This window comes from Chinchilla lanigera, unplaced genomic scaffold, assembly GCF_000276665.1.
Source record: "Chinchilla lanigera isolate Chin_1 unplaced genomic scaffold, ChiLan1.0 scaffold00011, whole genome shotgun sequence".
NCBI classification, from domain to species: Eukaryota; Metazoa; Chordata; class Mammalia; order Rodentia; family Chinchillidae; genus Chinchilla; species Chinchilla lanigera.
The window spans coordinates 4085178-4105641 of NW_004955412.1; the positions used below are offsets into that span (position 1 = coordinate 4085178).

At 38.0% G+C, this 20464-nt stretch overlaps 1 protein-coding gene across 1 annotated transcript in view; it reads left to right on the forward strand.

The window, feature by feature from the left end:
* The window catches only part of Cntn5 (contactin 5), a 1017390-nt gene that overhangs the window by 980083 nt on the left and 16843 nt on the right, over positions 1-20464 (forward strand). The gene's annotated exons all lie outside the window — the stretch shown is intronic.

The window sequence follows — 20464 nt, forward strand, 5'->3', positions numbered from 1 at the left end:
TTTTTCAGTGTAGTGGTTTCCATAGCACTATGCAAAGATACAAAAAAGAGATGAAAATAGAGCCTTAGATAAAATCAGGAATTTCAGATATTTACGGGTACCTACTAACTGATTAGTGATTTAAGTACTCTTGTGTCTTTCTAATAATGAAATGTAAAGCAAAATTTTTTCTCACTTTCTTTGGCCTTATCTCAGATGTTCTATATTAATATTGAATTTTCAAACTTTGCTTGGAACCCAGGGATCTGTATCTACTTGTTCAAATTGCATTTTATTCATTAAATATTGCTATTTCAAACAGAACAATACCAGACTTATACTGGTGAACACTGCATATCAATTTAATGACATCCAGTAAGTTGTAGCCTGTACAGGACTAGAAAATTATGCAAGTCTACAAACTTGAATGTTCCACAGTAGCAAGATTACAGCTTCTCATACAAGTTTCACTTTTGCCTTGCTTGTCAGACTGGGGTAGGAATGAAGAGAGTAATTTGAAAGGACAAAAGGGAATTGGCATCTGACAAGTTGTACTTAGAAATTTTAATTCTTCCTGTGCTTCAATATCTACTAAAACAAAATTGTCCGGCTTTCTTAAACAATGGTATGTAGAGTTCTTGCACACAAACACAGTTCCAATGCTGAAACAAGTTTTAAAACTCTATTTGAGTTTTCAAATAATGCCTGGCAAGTATTTGAGTAACATACAGCTAGCATTAGATAATGATGACTGTGATAAGAATTTACATAATCTCAAAGTTACTGCAAGAACTATTTATTTAAAAAAATTACTTGACTGCATAATATTGTGGGCTTACTTTTATAATCTTGCTTCAGTTCATTATTTGGCATGACAATCCAGCCATATCTGGTTATGACTGCAAAGATATTTGATTAATATCTGTTTAATATCCCTGTGTGTGCTGCGGCAGCCATGTCTGTTCACCCCTGAATCCCAGCAACTGCAAGCACTCTGCCTGGGATAAGCCACTGAAAATATTTGTTGAAAGAATGAACATCTGAGCTTCACAAGCAGCCCATATTTTTTTTACTTTAAAGAGAAAAAAATAACAATAACAAAACAACAGCCACAAAGACAAAAACAACAACACGAAAACAATAAAAATGATACAGGATTTCAAAAGAAGATGATAGGAATTAACAACGGTTGTTACTTTACATATTGTTCTCTCCAACGAAGCTGGTCAGATTGTAAGATATAAGAGTGCAAGATTGATCAAACAATTCAAGAGAATAAAAAGTAATTTAAAAAATCAGAAACACTCAGCCCACTTTTATATGACTAACTGTGGCAGCGGCCCACAGCCCCTTTGTGGGCCAGTGCAGTGTCCCCCTGCTGCTGTGAGTGTTGGCTCATAATGGTTTAGAGCTTCCTTTGTGGAGAACTGACCTCCTCTGAGGAGACCTGCCTTGCCTGCAAAGTTACCTCTCCCTCAGTAAAGCAGCCAAAGCCCAATGCCGAGTTTAACCTCTCTTGCCTCACGGAGAAACAACTGTATAGTACGGTCTGCAATGCAGGGCCCTTGCTGTGTGCATCAGCCCAAGACTGGGTTACCTGGAGCCACACGTTTGCTCGACTTCCCCATGGTAGCAACTTTCCCTGCCTTACAGGTTTTCTCTGCAAGCACTTGCACATCAAAGCACATATACTCAAATCCCTATTTCAAGCTCTGTCTCTAAGTGGACCAGCCTCTTAAAAATAACTACCCAAGTGCATTTCTACCCTAGATCTCTAAGTCAGGCCTTGGGGGCGGGTGTCTGGCATGCACGTAGCAAGTCACAGGTGTGCTCTGAGGCACAGGGCAGTGAGCATCCAATGTCCTGCACCTCTCAGGGGTGATCCAGGCAACACAACCAGGTACCCTCATTGCTTTACCTACCCTTAGAGCTTACCATTGATGTGACCGCCATGGCTTACCATATTGACATGTCTCTATGGCACCCTACAGGGAGCATGTCAGATTTAAATATATGGACAATTTTTCTTTTCCTAAATGAACACCATTCATTCACTAAGTCAATAAATATTCATGAAGGCCTGCTAAAATATATTTCGATGTAAATGGTAGGAATAAAATAATGAGCAAAATAAAGGTGGCACCTTTTTGAAATGTATATTGTAGTAGGGAAAACAGTAACACAAACAACTTCCTAAAACGTGTGTGATATAATTTCAGGTGATCATGAACCCTCTGCAGAAAAATAAAAGAGGGCAAGAAGGTGAAGAGTTAGGAGAGGATTTTTAGAGGTTTGAAAAGACCCCTTTCCTGAGATGAGGATGTTTGCATAGAGTCAGAGATGGGACAGTGATGAGCACAGGAAGACGGAGCAAGACAGTGAACAGATCAGCAGAACAAAGAGCAAATGATCTGTGGGCTTGGGAACCAGGGCAAAACCTTGGACTCTATGCTAAATAAGAGAAGCCACTTGAGCATGTTTAATATGGACAGCATGTCAAATGTGCCATATTCTTAAAATCCCTTCTGTCTAGCAGGCAGAAAATCTCTAGGGGAGACCTCAGAAGGAGAGTTGGAAAGGCAGGGGAGACAGAGAGGCAGTAGCCGTGGATTTGATGAGAAGTGTTCCTTGTAGGATACTAAACTTTGGATGAAGATGTGAAAATATTTGATAATGAAGTTGACCTGGGCTATGAAAAAGAGTGGACAAAATTGTAGATTTTCTGTTCCAAGAATATGTTCAAACCGGCATTGTCATTCACAGAAATGTGGAACTCAGAAAGAAGCAGATTTGGACTGAAAAATCAAGTATCATTTTGAATGAGTTAAGTTTTAGAAAGCTTTATTTTGGTTTGGTGTGGTTTGGTTTGGTTTGGTATTGTGTGACACTAGCTATCAAACCCTGACCCCAAGCATGGTAGGCAAGTGCACTACCGCCAAGCTATGTTCCCAGCCAAAACCATTTTTATTTCTATAAGAAATTGTCAAAGTAGTTTTACAGGAAAACAAATACTGAAGATTAAACAACTCCAAGGAATCACCAGTATGTAAATAGTGCATAAGGGGCTGGGGATTTAGCTCAGCGGCAAAAGCGCCTGCCGGGCAAGCGCAAGGTTGTGAGTTCAGTTCCCGGTACCGGAGAAAAACCAAAAAAAAAAAAGAAAAAGAAAAAATAGTGCATATAGTGGCTGAGATTACTGAATACTGAGAAAGAAGGTTTGTGAGAGCTGATCCCAGTAGTGCCCTCAAGAAAGGAAGGTCTGATCAAACTAAGGGGAAAACAATGCAAGTTCAGAAGCCAAGAGAAGAAATTCATCATGTTCTGTGGAGACAGCTGCGGTTGAGAAGAACATAAAGATGAGGCTGGGCACAGTGAGTTATCAGGAAGGCTGGGGCTGGAGGACTGTTTAAATCCAAGTGTTTAAGACCAGCCCAAGAAACATGGTGAGAACCTGTCTCATACACACATATGGGTATACATGCATACATACATATGCATGTATGTACATATATACATACACACATACATAAATCACCAAAATATGAGAACTGAAACTTACACACAGATATGGAAGAAACTCTTGACAAATTTGATGAGAGAGGTTTTTGCTGATGCTTTGATCAAATTTTGCCTGGAGGCTAAGATCAAGAGTGTCAGAGCACTGTGTTTTTGCTAAATGTATTTCTTTCAGAATGACAACTTATCACAAGCCAAAGTGGAATATCTTTAAATACTAAACAGCTGATAGTAATGAATCACATTTTGGAATAATCATCACAATGACTATATTTTTAAATTAAAATGACACAAATTCTGAAAGTTGATTTATGCAAAGAACTGGTAGACTCCATGGACGCAGTAACATCTATATTTTATAATGCAGTACAAATTAATGTTAAAAGATGGACACTAAACAGTAGGAGAAAACATGTTATTAATCATAAAACTAAATATCTTTTATAATCAAAAAATAATCAAGCAAAATGTAATGTTCAACTGCATGTCTTATAGTTTTTAAAGGAAGTATATTTAACAAAGACTAGTTTTGATTTAGGCTGCCCCATAGCTAGATAGTTACGTGTAGATTTAAGACAAAAAGTGGGAATAATGAAGCTTCTCAGCATCTCTCACCTGCTCCTTTCAGCATTCTCTTTTCACATCCTTAAAGAGAGTGTCTGCCCACCCAGGAACTTAACCTTTCATCTTCTTCCCACCCATACTCCTTTATTAAAACATCACTTTGTAAATGAGATGCTTAACATTACTAAAACATAATATCACCAGGCATGGTGGAGTATGCCTGTAATCCCAGCACTAGGGAGGCTGAGGCAGGAGGATCATTGCAAGTTTGAGACCAGCCTGGGCTACAAAGTGAGCTCAAGGCCAGCCTGAACTACATAGCGAAATCTTGTCTCAAAAAAACAAAAATAAGTAAAGAAATAAATAAAATAAAACAAAACATAATATCCCCTAAAGACTAAAATTTTGTCTTACTTCTATTTCTTGCCTCCATTTTATCCATACCGCAATCCTCCCTATATATTTGCTGATGATAAAAGTTCTGAGCATGCTAGCAAAACAGGTACTGGAAACAAGGTCCCTTGTCACCAAAACTCATGAGACTGGCTAAAATTTCTATGTTCTTCTCTCCATCCTATGAGTCACTTTTGTAGCTATAGTGCGCACTTTCCCTCCAGTGTCTGAAAGTGCGATTGCTAGAACGGTGGTATGTACCCTGGAAAAGAGAGGAGACAGTGTTCTAAGATTCCTCTTGTTTTTCCTGAATAACAAGATAGATGAGGTGCTACTTTTATAAATGTTACATCCTGACGGAGGAAAGCAAAGTTTAAGAAGCAAGCAGGATAAACTAACACAATGATATGCACAAATTGAAGAGTAGAACAGACCTAGTTCTTTTGAGGCACACAAAAAACAGCACCCTGGACTTCAGAAAACCCTGATATGAATGGGATTAGGAGTGGAGTCGGGTACAGGAAGGATTACATAGGGACATGGAGATTTCAGAGAGGCTTTATATTCCATTCCAAATGTAGAGAAAAGCAAAAAGTAATTTAAGGATGAGAGTGACATTAAAAACAACACTGGCTTTTCTTTTGTAAGGAATAAAAAGGGAAAAAGGATAAAGATGAGGGAGTGTAAATTAGAAGATTTTTGCAATATTGTAAGGAAGAAATGACGGTAATTTAGACTCAGGCCTGGCAGTGAAGTGGAAAAGAAGTGAATGTATTTTAGTGGCAGAGCTGGCAGGATCTGTTGACTGGCTAGAAAAGAATTATTTCTGCATTGTTGGATTAGTCAAATGAGTAAATTGTTCATTTTACCCAAAAAATAAGAGAAACTGAACAAAGCACAGATTTGGAGGTGGGAAATCAAGAGTTCTGTTTTGATCACATTAAGTTTGAGGTGCCTTTTAGAAATCTAAGAATATCAGCTAGACACCAGGACGTGTGAGCTTGGAGTCTAATCCACAAGTCAGAGCTGAAGACCTAAGACTCAGAAGGCCATGCTATTAAATAAAGGCCCCTACAAACAAAACTTCCAGGACTGAGGAGGGCAGCGAGGGGGACTTTGCACTTTGTGTTTAGAATTTTCTCTAAAGAGGAAGTATCAGCAATGACACCAGCTGGGGGACCTCAGCGTGGTAGGGGGAAAAGCAAGTACAAATTCTAAAAAGAAACCTCATACAGTTGTTCAGAGCAGGAAACGGCTGACTGTGCTTCAGTCTGGTATGAGATCAAATGAGATGAAGGCGGAAAAGTGCAGTTCGCGTTTAGACTAAGAAGTCTTCTGTACCAAATAAGTAATCAATATCCCTTATGTTACCGAGGTAGTGATTTCAAGTGTAGATATTTAACGTCTCTGATAATACCACTCCTGTGCAAACGTGATTAGTGGCAATAATTCGGGAGGAGGGCACTTCAGTTTAGAGCTCTCAGCTGTCACCTTTATGTGGCAGAAATTATCCAGGTCTCTTGTAGGATATCAAGGTGTTGATACACCGGAAAATCACAACCTTCCACTTTTGGTATCAAAAATGGTGAAGAAGAAGATTCAATATCTGAATATTTTTGCACCAAAGATTATAAATAAATAAATAGAATTAACCACTGTGGAAAAGTATTTTATCCTCATACAAAAACAGTTAAAAGATGAGATGTTTATGTGGGAGATTCCACTTGAGGTACCCAGTGTAGTAGGGGAGGGTAAATGAGAAATAAATCATTTCTGACGTCATACCCACAGACTTATTTCCTTCTAGAATATGTTCCTTGTGAAATGTATACTCACCTGCCATTTTGATGTTGAGGACTGTACCTCTGGAATGCATGGTGTGGCATTCATAATGTGTGGAATACATCGTGTAAACCCCTCAGTTCATCCTAATGCATAAATACAGCCATTTGTGTCTCCTCTGAATCTGAAACCTACGTATTCTCTGCTGAGTTAGGGAGGCTACGCTTAGCAAGGATCATGTTCAGATAAAATGGTCATCGTCAGTGACAGCAGGGTCCTCAAAGCTTTCATGGCCTTTTCTGGTCTCTCATCTAAGTCTCTACCACTGTGATCTCCCTGTTCAGCGTGGAGTCTAACAGCAGAAGCTCCTTCGACTGCAACTAGAATTAACTGTAATCCTTGGTTTTCCGTGAAATTTTGATCTCAGATATTCCTGATCTGGCTTTTTGCATGCTGCTTTGGAATCTCATTTAGTATTTATTTAGCTGTTCAGCTAATATTTATTGAGTGCCTGCTGCTTTGTTGCAGCACTCAGGCTAAAATAATGAGTAAAATAGAGGAACAGGTGAAGTTCCTGCTCTTATAAAGTTCACAGTCCAGCGAAGGGGTCTACTTCTCTTTTCAGCTTGTTTTTGTGCTTTGGTTTGGGCTTTACTCTTAAATTTAGGTCTTGATCCTAACTCCAGATAGCTACTTTTCACTGATGACTTGGTCTCGTCATTCTTTTCCCCGAGGTAGCCCTGCAGGGGGGCAGTAAGTATGGTCAAGCCTTCCCCTAATGCCATCTGTCAATGTCCTACTTACCTACGTGTGTCATTGCCGCCTCCAGAAGGAACATTCCATTACATCCTAATTGGTTAAGAAACAATAAACCAGGTGCTTGATGTAAACTAATTTGCATTTTCAACTAATGCAACATTTTCAAAAACATTAACCTATTCATTGGAATCAGTCATCAATTGATTTTTGTTACCAGATTCACTAATTGCCCTATGGAATATACCAGTTGTAGCAATTAAGATTGTAGGGAGAATTATATAAAAGACAGGGTCAGAATGGTGACAGCCCCTAACCCCTAGAAAACATCTGTAATGGTGAGGGACTTGAGAACATTTTATTAATATCATCTCTGTCCACATTTAGTGAATCCATCCTTAGGCATTGCTAAATACCACAATTAGGAAATTTCCCATGCGAAGAAAGCTTTTACCAACATCACCCATAAAAAGGAACTATGAAATCCCAAAGATAGACCTCAAACCATCTATTGTATTCTACAAATATTTGCACAACTTTGTTAATATTTTCTTAGAGCAACCCATTTGAGAATTCGTTACTTGTATTCATTACTTGAGATTTTGTGGCTACAGAGACTGAGCACAGAGAGCATTGAGATATGCGAAGTTTCTCGCTTATGATATGCAGCATGATTGAAAGTCGGAAATGGGTTGAATTTACTGAACAACTTTGTTTCATGAATAACCATGATCTCCCATCTGGATTGCTCCCTTTGCTACTGGCCCATGCACGTAAATTATTTCTGTCTTGAATTTATGAACCCACCAGCACTGAAGTGCCTTGTGAATGGAAACCCCTGAATCCTAGAGCAGAGCCCCTTAAGCTCTTCAGAGCACACAGGATTTTTATGACCAGGGTACCAATGCAGAGCAGATGCCAGTTTGGAAAGAAAAGCAAGTGAAGGATAAGGCCAAAGCTCATAGTCTTTTCTCTGATTTGCCCTGATCTGCAAGTAGGGAAAAAGAAACTGTGGTAATTCATTCACTCATCAAACACTTATTACTCATCAAGTACTGTGCTGTACTAGATATACATAAATATGTAAAGTATATCCCTTGGTCTCAAAAAGTTTATAGTACACTACTAAGGGAAATGTATGGAAATTTTATGCAAATGAAAAAGAAAGACATTGGAACATTATAATTCTGTGTCCATAATTACCCCAGGATTCCTTGCCATCCAGATCTTCACGAAATAATTGTTAGAATAAATCCACTTCAGTGCTCTATATGCTTTTAGAAAGTATGACTGAAAAATATGGTGCATGTATAATTTTTAAAAATGTGTTGTACTGAAATATACATTGTTATTGATCCCCCTCAGAGTCCCCCTTACTTTCAGAACATTGATCTCATCATCACTGATGTTACTGTTACTGCTTTCTGAAGCAGTTCTGGAAGTTCTCTTTCATGAGTGTCTTCAGCTGTGCTGTCAGCTTCCTCAGTGTCCTGAACTGATTGAAAATGTTTACCTTTCATGGTCATTTTGACTTTGGAGAGGAGCCAGAAGTTGTACCGTAGCAGCACCAGTAATTAAGATGGATGAGGACATACCATGATGTTATTATCAGACTGCTTTTCTTTCAGATGGAATTCAGCAGCAGCAGCAGCATTCCTTGCATTTTTAATATAACTTATCAGGATATGAAAAGGAATTCCAGAAGGAGTTCAGAAAGTGGTGCTAATGACGGGCTAACTGTAGTCAAACCCGGGGCGAATATTTTTAGAGGAATTAATGGCAATGTATTTCACTGTAATAATTTTTTATTTAAGCATTCACTATATATTTTGATCATGTTTCGTGTTTCTGTGCTTGCATGAGCATATACTCCTGTCCCTAAAATGCCCTCGATTTTCCTAAATAAAATAATGAATGAAATAGTTTTGCTTACTGAATTAAAAAAAGAAATCTCTTCTCACTAGACATAAGTTTTTGAAAATGTTATGTTTTCTATTCTGCCGGTGAAAAAGTCCCCCATGATTGCCAAATGTAAGATGTCTGTGTTTATACTCCCATTTTTGTTAGAAAATTATTAATTGCATATTAGTTTTTAATTGTGAGCCTCATTTTAACCATAAGTAACAATTCATCTCCATTGCATAGGGACAACTATACAATGTGCTAGTTCTAAATTCTTTAGTGCTGATATGAAAAGAAAACAAAAAACAAAACAATTTGTCCCGATTTGCAGTTGTCATTAAAAGGTAGCCCTGGCAACTCTTTTTTGGAGCTGTGGAGAGACTTGCATATGTTTTCCTCAAAACTTCCAGAAGGTATGGAACTTAGAAGTTCATTTCAGGCAAATTACTAAGCCATGTACACATATTGATTGCACTGAAAAGACTCTAGTTGTATTTTGCTTTCTAAAATAAGTCATGGCACAGATTTCTGAAGGGGAAAAGGGACGAGACTGTTATTGTTCTGTATTTTATGATCTGACACTAATCGTCGGAGCATGAGACAGAAACAAATGGGTCTCACTGCTGTGTGACAATCACTCCAGGTAGGCAGATTGCATTTAATTTATATAGCAAGAAAGGGAGGCTTGTGTGCGGATGAAAATGGAATTTCAGATATAAGTGAGAGGGGAAAAAAGAGCTGAAGCAAAATCAGCTACCAAAAGGCTAAAACAAAGACTGTTTTCCTTTTCCATATGGTATCTGGGTAGCAGCTGTTTGACAGATTCTCTTTGCTTTTTATTATGACTATATAAAAACAAGAATATGAGAAACTGAATAGTAGAAGAAAATCAGACACCAGCTCTTTCTGAAATTCTGTGAACTCTGATTGAAAGTAGCTTCCATGTCATTATTATTCTGTTGCTTTCTCCTGTTACTTTTATAGACCATAAGGCGAACTAAAACTATTTGTTTTTCAAAGACCAGCAGATCAAAAAAATGGAATAAATAGTACTGCAGTGGCTTACCTTGTTCCTTCCCTGTCTCCGTGGAAAGGCAACTTTGAAGAATTCTTTCAGAAGTTGACTCTGTTCTTGTTATTTGTATCTAGATGCATGGCTTCATGAAGGAAATCATCTAAAACAAATTACTGTAAATTTTTTTCTATTAAAAATTTCACATGAAGCATTTTAGTTTTTACAATAGTGGAACAGAATTTTTTTACTGAATATATTGTTTTATCACCAAGAAATCAAAAAAGTATTTGTACTACCTCTTGTCACATATGGAATTACTTCCCATTTTCTTACTCTTCAACACAGATGTGATTTACTTCATCACTAATAAGGAAGGTTTCCTTCACCCACAATCCCAGCTACCCCATAATGTATCAAGCTTCCCTACAAAAAGTAAAATTGTAAATGTGAACATCAGCCAATATAATTTTATTTCACATATGCTTGATCATTTTTGTTGACATTTTCTTAAAACAACCCGTTTCAGAATTGCTAAATTGCAACAAAATCTTACTTTTGAAGACCATGTTTATATTTCAAGCACCTGGCAACTACTTTTGTGAGTGTTGAACGGAGACACAGCCCAGGGCTAGTTCAATATGCTAAAAAATGGACAAATTTTATAAGTGCTTGATAGTAATAAGAAATAGTTATTAATGGAATCCTTAGTATTAGATAATTCCCATTAGTAAATGACTAACTGCCAATTACTAACTAGCCAAGACTTTATTTTCTAAATTATGAGACCGTTTTTCTAAATCTACAGATAGACAAATCATAAATGTATTGCTCAGTGGATTACTACAAAGTAAATACACTGTGTAGACATAATCCAGATCATGAAGCAAAGCATTACTACAACTAGTAATCTTACAGCTTCTTCTAGCTGTACAGTCTTCCAGCTCTTACAGTCACTAGTCTCATCCCCCCTCAAAGAAAATCACCATCCTCACTTCTAACAACACTGATTGGTTGTACCAACTTTGAAAATTGTGAATATACATTTTTCTCTTGTATTTTTCATTCAACAGTAAGATGCACGCACATTGTGTGCAGTTGTCGTTCATACTGTCTCCTAAATGATACTGCATAAACATTCCACAATGCGCCCTTCTACCCTTAAAGTACACTAAGCTTGTTTCCAGTTTGGGTCTGTTATCAATAGTAATAACTATGGAAAGCAATTTCACAAAATTACTCACTTCAAAATATCAAGTTTCTAATTCATGGTCATGGTATATCCCTTTGTTCTTTAAGTTTTTTTTGATCTTTGCCAGTATAGGTTTCCAGAATATTTTCTTAGATTTATGTCTGTTTTGTTGTTGATGCCATTATAGCTGTTATCCTTTTAGGTTTATTTTAGTTTTATGTTACTAAATACTTAAGAATATGTGAAATACAAACAGTATAAGGATTTCCACAGACTCAACACTCACCTTGAAATAATGAATAATCTGTTTTATGTACAAGTGTACTTAGTCCACCTCCTTAATTTTGAAGCAAATTTTAGCCAGTACTTTATTTCACCAACCATAATTCATTGAAAAAACTCTATTAATATATGAGCTACTAAAAATGGTTGTCTCCCTGCTTCCTGCAGATTAGAAAATGCACTCGCTTTAAAAAGTAGCAAACCCAAAGATCCACTTAATTTAATTCTATTTTCAAGTGCATTCTTAGTCACTAGTTACCTTATTTACCAAGTGCCTCGGTGTCTCTCCGTGGGGAAGCATAATGTTTTATTCGGCCAAGAGTTTAAAGAGGCTAAAACTCGCACGTGGGTTCTTATTATGTCTCAGTTCTCTCCCTTCTTGAATTTCCCTCTGATGTTTCCAGCTGTGCTTTCTGCATGGAGCTTCCTCTGCATCTCCAACTGATAAGGCTGCAGGTTTTCACTAACGGAGTGCAGAGGCCTGGAGGAACCTTTTTCAAAAAGCCACAAATGCACAATTCTTGCCTATTACACTTCCAGCTTGCCAAGAGTACACTGTACTCCAGCTTCTGTGTGCTTTTGGATACTGTAATTGTCTTCTCATCTGGAGCAAAGTTTGCGTGACTACTCTTCCATTCAGATTTCTATCAGTACCCTTGTTAAACATCAGCGGTATTATTTTCTTTGCATCAACAAGTTGTACAACTTGCTTCTTCCCTCTCCCCACCTCCCTTTCCCTTCCCTCTGCCTCTTGTGACTATTCTTCATCTAAAGGCACTTACAAGATTTAAAATCCTTCACAAAATTAACTGTGGCTTTATTTATTTCTTTATTGTTTTTCCAATGAATTAAGTTGTGCTCCTATTATCTTTACAACCTTTTTTCTACTTCATTTGGGTTAAAATGTTTTTCAAACATCTTAAATTGAGCATATCACCAAATTTTTTATTCTAACATACATTCAGACTATACATTCCCCAAAATTTCCATTCCAATATCTTATTCAGAGCATATTCTACAATTAATTTTATAAATTTTAAAAAATTAAGATTTTGTACCTGAATTATTAGCTTTCACATCAAAATGTTTATTCTTTCATTTGTCTAAAATCAGTTAAGAAACTCTTAGGGCTTATAGGTCATCTCCTAAAACATATTCAGGTACGTTCATTGTAATAAAACATCAGCAGGTTTCCTCTGTTCAATACACTCTTTTTTAGAACATTTGAGTCAGGAAGGTGAGGAATAGGAACCAATGCCTTTGAAACACCGGCAATGAACTTCATGCAGAGAATGAAGAAGAAATGCAATTATATTTATAGCCAGGCTTCTCTGGTATTTTTTCTTAGGTAATAGAAACACCATCTAGGCAAAATAATACAAATTTATTCAGTGAGTGATCTCCATTATTATGTTCCTGCTGCATTTTAAACTTCTTCACATCAGATCCTCCAATCACTATTGAACTGCCTTATAAATATTCAAAAGTATAACTAAGCATTGTTTATTTATCTTATTTGAGTCACTAAATTGTGTCCTTTATGACAGAAATTACTCTGGGCACAAAGCAACTAATATGCATGCAATCTGATAGTACTGGCTGCCAGGGTGTCGCAGAGTATTGATAGTGAATAGGCAATTTAATAACTACCCCTAATGTGAAACTCAGGAGATTAGCAACCTGGAGATGGACTACACTGAGGCATGCAGGCACACTTGCCAACCAAAACAAATTTATCTTCCACGAGAAATGTGTGCCCCATATGTAGGATTTTGAAATTTGGTAAGAGGACGTGCATGCTGATCTTAAATGTTGCATGAGGGGAAAAAAACATAAAAAGCACTTCGAGTATTTGCAGGAAAAAAGTCGTAGTGTTTTAAAATGATTCTGAAGGTGAGAAAGCAGTAGCGAAAGGATGTTAACAATGAAATATCTTTCTTCTAGGCCTCAACTTACATTAATTATAATTTTTGCGTTTAGAAATGACAGCGAATTGAATGGAAGCACATAAAACCAGCTTTCCTTAATCACCCTTAAAGTACCCATGAAATCAGGAGAAGAGACAATTCTTACTGCAAGCAGTCTGTGCTATGAAACAAAATTATTATACTGTTTTCTAGGTTTTCTTTCCTTTCATCTTTGTGCAATGACCCAGCCTCAAAATTCCATTTTCTAGGTTCAAGCAAGCAATGAAATAGCCTCTGGCCTCCTTCTCTTTTATCTTTGCTTCAGTGAAACAAACTACGCCCGGCCCATGAATCTTTGTCTCTTGGCACACACATCAGTGGATTTCTTTGTGTTGTCCATAGAAATTTGAGTCGGACCTCATCCCGGCAACCAATAATCTGACATCTACCACATAGCAAAGGCCGGTACAGGAAGATGCAGCCTACAGATGCACGTTCCCCATTCAGATCATCTTCATTCCTTTTTGCAGCACTTTCCACTTAAAATCAGCTGACTAAGATCGGAGGGTGATTAGACAGAAGGAAAATCTTTGGAAGAGGGAACAAATGGTAAGGCTCGGTATGAATTCGTTTTTATGAAAGGCTTTTTTATAAATCAGAAAAAAATAAACATGGTTCTAGATCCCCAGAGGTAAATAGGAATAGTTGTTGATATTGAAGGAGCAGTTCAGGATAGGAAGAGAAGGCAAAAAAACCGAAAGCAAACGCAGTAAAATATTCATGGGAAGCAATCAGACCCAAACTTGAAACTGTTACATATTTAAACCTGTGCTTTACATTACAAACCTGAAAAGTAATCCAGAATACAAAACAAAACAGAAATTTCACTTTAAAATTTGAGAGAAGATGGTAGAGGTGAAAAACACGAAAGTTTTGGTCCATAAATAATAGATATCTACAAAGAAGATAAAGTCAGTGTAGCAAAAATGTTATCAAAAAGTGAGCACTATTCCAAAATAAACCACCCCCCAAAAAATCCTATCTTAAAAAGACAAAGAAATCCCAGAGGATTTCAAGAAATATTAAAATGATGAAAGTTCCAGTCCTTCATCAACATTGTTTGATTTCATATTCTAAATAATTGTTGAATCCATACACCATCACACCATTTCTATGCTCATCGCCATAGCTCTAGTTCAGGCAATCCCTGCTTTCGACAAACTCCAGCAATTCACCCGAGGCTCATATGGTCTATCGGGGCCCTGTTTTGGTTGATACATTGTGTCAACTTGAGGAGCCTTGAGGCTTGGCTAAGTGACTCAGCAGCTCTATGTCTTGAGCCTGTGCAAGAGGAGGGCAGGGAGATTATGTGAGTGCTACCCGCCTCCTGGGTAGGGGTAGCCTGCTTACAATATAAGGAGGGGAAAGAGACTTGTTCCTCCCCTTTGCTCTTGTGGCTTTTGCTGTCTTCTGCCACCTAGTGTCGCCCTTGTGCCCTGCCACCCTGCCTTGGAGCCAGCTGATTATAGACTGAAACCTCCACAAACTGTGAGCTACATAAACATTTCCTTGCTTAATTTTGGGCATTGTGTGTTTTGTCTCAGCAAGGAGAGAAACATGACAGAATTGTTTTGAGGTAACCAAGACAGGCCCCTTCCAACCCATTCTTCATATCACAACCATTTATTCACTACGTCAAATTATTCACTTCCATACCATCATAAAGCAAATGATTAAACAAGTAATTATGATAATTTCATGCAAAGGTAAATGTAAGTAATGATAATTATAAAACAGTGAAGTGAAGAGGGATGGGTAGGGGTAGTCTAAGAGAGTCTAAGTAGGGGTAGTCTAAGAGAGGTGTCCACAGGAGGTCTCTCCATTAATTTAAACCCTGGATGCAAAGGAAGAGATAACTGTGACAGCTTTCAAGCACCCAGCACAAAAAATGCAAAGGATCTAAAGCAAGAATGTGACTGAATGCTGGAGGCACGTTTACCTGGAAGGAAGTGAACACAGTGAAGTGAAGCATACGATGGGACTGGGGACGTATGCAGAGACTCTGTCTACTATGTGAGAAATATTGAACAAGAAGATAACCACGGTCGGCAACACATTCATTAAAAGAACAAAAGTCAGAACCCACCCCAATAACCCAAATGGTTAAATATGCTTCATAGACACACGGTAGAATGTTATTTTTAATGGACAATGTTATTTTATGTCGCAAGTGATGGCAGTAACTCTGGAATTTATTCTGAGTCCAGTAGGAAGCCTAACTTAATAAAAAGGAGTGATCCATGTATTTTAACACATAACTTTGATAGTTAGGTGCATCTGTTCAGAAAACAAATCTGATCATGTCCCATGTACTCTCCCCACCTAACTCCTGCTGAGAAGCCTTCAGTACATTACGCTTACTGCTAGGACACGCTTGTGTCCATCCAGTTTAACAAGCCAACTACAAGTTCCGGCTGTGTGGTGCGCCTGGCACTGAGTAGTGCCCATGCCTGCACGCCCCCAGCATGCGCCTCCCGGACTGTTCTCAGGCCCTGCTCTGTACCATGTTCCTTTCTCACTCTGCACACTTGTTTGCCTTCCTTCCTTCTTCACCTGCTCAGCTCCTGTGTATCTTTCAGCCCTCACCAGAACTGTCCCTGCTATCTCCCCATGGCGATAAGCCAATACAGTGTGAGAGCTGAGAAAACTGGGTTTCTCCCCCAAGGGGGTATATTGGAAGCGGGGCCCCATGCATACTGAGCAAACATTCCATTGAGCTGTGTACTCAGTCCCTAAGAGTTGAATTCATAAAAACCTAACAAATAACAAAAATTGAATAAGATGATATAGCAGTGTAGGTTCACATGTTGCAGTTAGTGTGCCGCTCTAATGAGAGATGTTGGTAATTGGGAAGGAAATTCGGGTCATTTCTTTATCTTAATTTTCCTGTGAATTTGAAATTATTCTTGAAAAAGCCTTTACAGAGTGGGAAAATTGGATGAGAAAACGAAACATTGGGAAGTTTTTTCCAATGACGTTTATGTAACTAAATGAAGATTAGGGAAAGTGCACAGCTTACCCACTAATCATGAACTGCATGTGGCAGACATCATGATTTTAGATCCTATTATACAATATAAGGGAAATGGATTATGTATAATATGAATATCTTAGACTTACCCTACCAAAACATAAAATATACACTACTCTGTGCACAGGAAAGTAATCATTACCTGGGAGAATCGACTTTGAAAGAATTAAGTATATACTATGAAGAGCAATCCTATAGATTTAAATTTGAAATCTATACTCTTAAAGTTGTTATGTAATTCAGATTTCATACTTTGTGCCTGACAATAATAAAAGGATGTAGCATTTCAGTTTTAAATAAGAATAATCTTAAAAATAGTATTAAAGAGGGGAAACATGCTTCAAAGTAACCACAGAAAGCAATATTAAAGTACTAGGAAACAGAATCGCTCAAATAGTTAGAATTCATGAAAACAAAGTAAGGATTATTTTGTTTATTTTTAAAATGGAAGTACAGAGAGTCACTGGTTAAGTAACTTGTCCCATTACATGCAGCTTATAGATACCAAAAACAAAAACAAACAAACAAAAAATCTAGTCTTCCGGCTTTAAACCCATGATTTTGCAAAAGTTTGGAGAATTTCTTAAATGTACACCCTTTACTTGGAATAAAAAATTAGTGTAAAGTATTTGAAAATCAGTATAGGATTTTGTATTTAAAAACTTTATAATTTGGGAACCTGTAATCACTTTTTGTGATCTATTACAGGGAATTAATTTAGTAGTAGTAAACAATGTACATGAAGATATCCATGACAACATTTTAATTAAAAGAGCAAAAGCTGGAAGTCATCCAAATGTTCCATAGTAGGATAATGATCAAATGTGTTACACAGGCATACGACAGAATGTTGTTTTGTAGTGGGAAAGTACTTATGTGCAACTGTAATGTTAGACATTGAAAGCAAGAAAATATCGGTATTATTGGTACAATATTGTCACAAATATGTTAAATGTACATAAAATGTAGGGAGGGACACACAAAAAAGAAAACAATTATGTGAGGGCAATGAAATAGATTCTGTATGCTTCAAATTATAAATATTTATACCTCCTTAATTTTTTTTTTTTTTTTTGGTACCAGGAATTGAACTCAGGACCTTGTACTTGTCAGGCAGGTGCTGTGCCACTGAGCTATATCACCAGCTCCTTAATGTTTTCACTTCATTATAAGTGATTAGGTAAAGGGCTCAAAGCTTATGAGTATGTGAAATCTATACCTGGGAAAGAAACCCAAAGAAGAGAGTTTCAACTTTAGTACTTTATAACCTCAATTCTAGTTTAGCAAACTCTAAAGAAGCACTACATTCACTCCAATCTCCTCCCACATAAAACGATAAATAATTATACTTTCCTTGTGAATTATCAACTCTCTCATTCTTTTTTGATGTTCCATTGTTCTATGTACTACCAAGAGCAAGAATGAATGGTTGTTTCAAAACTGGAAAATCTCACCCTCTGGGTTTCAGGTGGTAGAGACAGAATATTTTTTCTCACAATTTGTTGCTTAAGAAATATTTTGTATTCTCCTGGGATGTTTAATTTTGTTGTGGTTAACCAGGACATTAAAAATGCCACATTTAAGAGTCCAAAATTTATAGTAAAATCTATTTGTATCAAAACCTATATAATTAGTTTAATTTAATCACATTCAGCTCCCTCAATAATATTGAAAGTGATCTTACTAGTTAAGGAATATTGAGTCAGAGAACAGGGAATCAGATATATCCCTGGAAAGGAGAGAGATGCATTTTTTCATCTAACAACTTCTTGTAACTAGAAAATAACTTAGATTTTTTTTCCTGTAAAACTATGCCCAGACATTAAATAAGATAAGCTAGCTCTGGAGTTGGAAACAATGGACCTCAAAGAATATAAAAGTCTGTGCTATAGGCTTCCAGCTTTTTAAAACCAGCTTTCTGAAGTTCAGTTAGTCAGCTATGTACTCTTATTCAATCGGTGAAGAGACAGGGCTGAAAAATAGGATTTGATCACTTTATTAGCCTATTTTTATGTATAAATTAGAGATCTCCATAGATATATCTAGCAGGGTTCAGCTGTGAAGAGTTCAATTACTCCAACTAGCTTCAGTGAGAAGTGTTTTATGATGGGTATTAAAGGGTTTACAAAATCATTGAGAATTAAATTAACATAAATGCCGGGTGATCTTTCAAGAATGATTCTCAAATCCAATCTTTACGACTAACCACAAAACACAAGGCTGACTTCTACAAGGAGAAAAGCATCAGCTGCAGAAGCGCGTGCTGCTGACTTGGCTAGAAAACCGCCATGATTTGTATGTTATGACATAGAGGAAACCATCCTCGTCCTGGGGACTCCTTACGGTTGCCAGTTCCACAGTCCCACCAGGCCCGCAATAATTTGCATTCCCTGTGCCCTGTTTATCGATTCCCATCAAGGCAATGGCCAGGCAATGAGACATGTATTAATGGTGCTGCAAGGGGAAACAAAGAAAAAGTGCTTCCATTACCCTGCTCACCAGCAACAAGGCAGAAGTGGCAAAGGGCTGCCCTTCATCTCACTTCGGATTTCAAATTTCATGCACCTGCCTCTGAGTAGCTGAACCTAAGACCTACCCCGAACCTTGACTGCAAGGAAGTCCTTGAAAAATGAATTTTAGTTTTCTATCTTCTTTAGTATAGAAAAGGAATCTAGATTAAGCGTAAAATAGATGTCGCTAACTACTGTGCTCCATCTCTTTGATTACTCAGTATTCATACACACCCTTGCTGCACCCAACTCTCCAAAAGCATCAGTCATTAACAACAATGTTCCATGCTAACATAGTGCAGATATCTGCAGTACAAATCAAAGTGCAGTCATCCTCTCCTCAAGAGCGAAAACCAAAGAAAGTTGTCCCAGCTGTTAATCTGTCCATCTGAGGACAAAAAGTCACTCCTGTAAAGAAAAAACTTAGAAAGTTACCTGCCAATATACACAACACCAGAAGAAAAAGCGAGGCTGATATCGTTTCATACTCACAGAAACCACTTATCCAAACTATTACCAGGAAAAAATATGGCTAACTACTGAACTTTTCATTTCATAAAGCTGGAGTTTCGACTGTGACTTCCTCCCTCCTCTCCCTATTGTTTGCTTCCTCTGCATCCAGCTGGCACCAAGGCTGGCTGGGGCCCTTAAAATGTCCTGGGGCTCCATGTGCTCATTCTGGAGATCAGGGCTATGCTGACTTGCCACTTTCTGTGATGACAACTAGAAGTGGCAATCCTCAGCGTGCGCTAGAATATCTCCAGACCCCTAACTCCTCCTGGCCCACACTGTCTACCGGCAACCTTAGCTGAAACAGAAGCCGAGAAACGTTGTGTTCTGCTCTCCGGATTCTGCAGAAGACACGCCACTTGAAAGAAAAGGACGTGGCTGCGGCGATGAACTACTTTCACCACAGAGCCTTAGGGCTGGGTACAAAGCCAGCTCTTCATGCACTGACACTGTGCCAAGCTCTTGTATGAGAGCGAAGTCAAGCCTCAGCGTCACAGCCTTACTGAGTCTAACAAAGGGATCGAGTCTGCTTGGAGAGCAGTCACCTCGCAACCAAAGGAGACGATCTCATGCACAGCTGAGCTTTACTAGAAGGCTGTGGACTTCTGCCTCCCTCCTCTACACTTACATTGTGTTTCTCTACATGTGAACAATCCCAATTCATCATGGTGCTCTTACCTCCTCTCCATTCCGTGATACACCTTGTGTGATTCATCTTTTTGTGAAGCCTAAGAGGAAATGTTATTAACGCTTCTTTCTCAGATAATTTATTTGAATTTTCATGGATTTGAATAAATGGTAAATGGCTCAGATAACCTTCAAGAGAAAAAGCCCTTCTATTCTCTGAGTGATCCTTCCCTCACAGCAGGGTGCAGTTGCAGCCCTTTCGTGTGACCGGGTTTTGCTGCCCTGCTGACTACTGTAGCAGTGGTGCTGCAGCTCTCACAGTGAAAAGCAGGCATAACCTCATTAGTAAGGCTTGATAACAGGGTCACAGGAGGGGGATTCTCCCTCCCGGGGCCTCCAGCAACCTCTAAAAGGACAACAACGTCCAAGCAGTCACGGTCC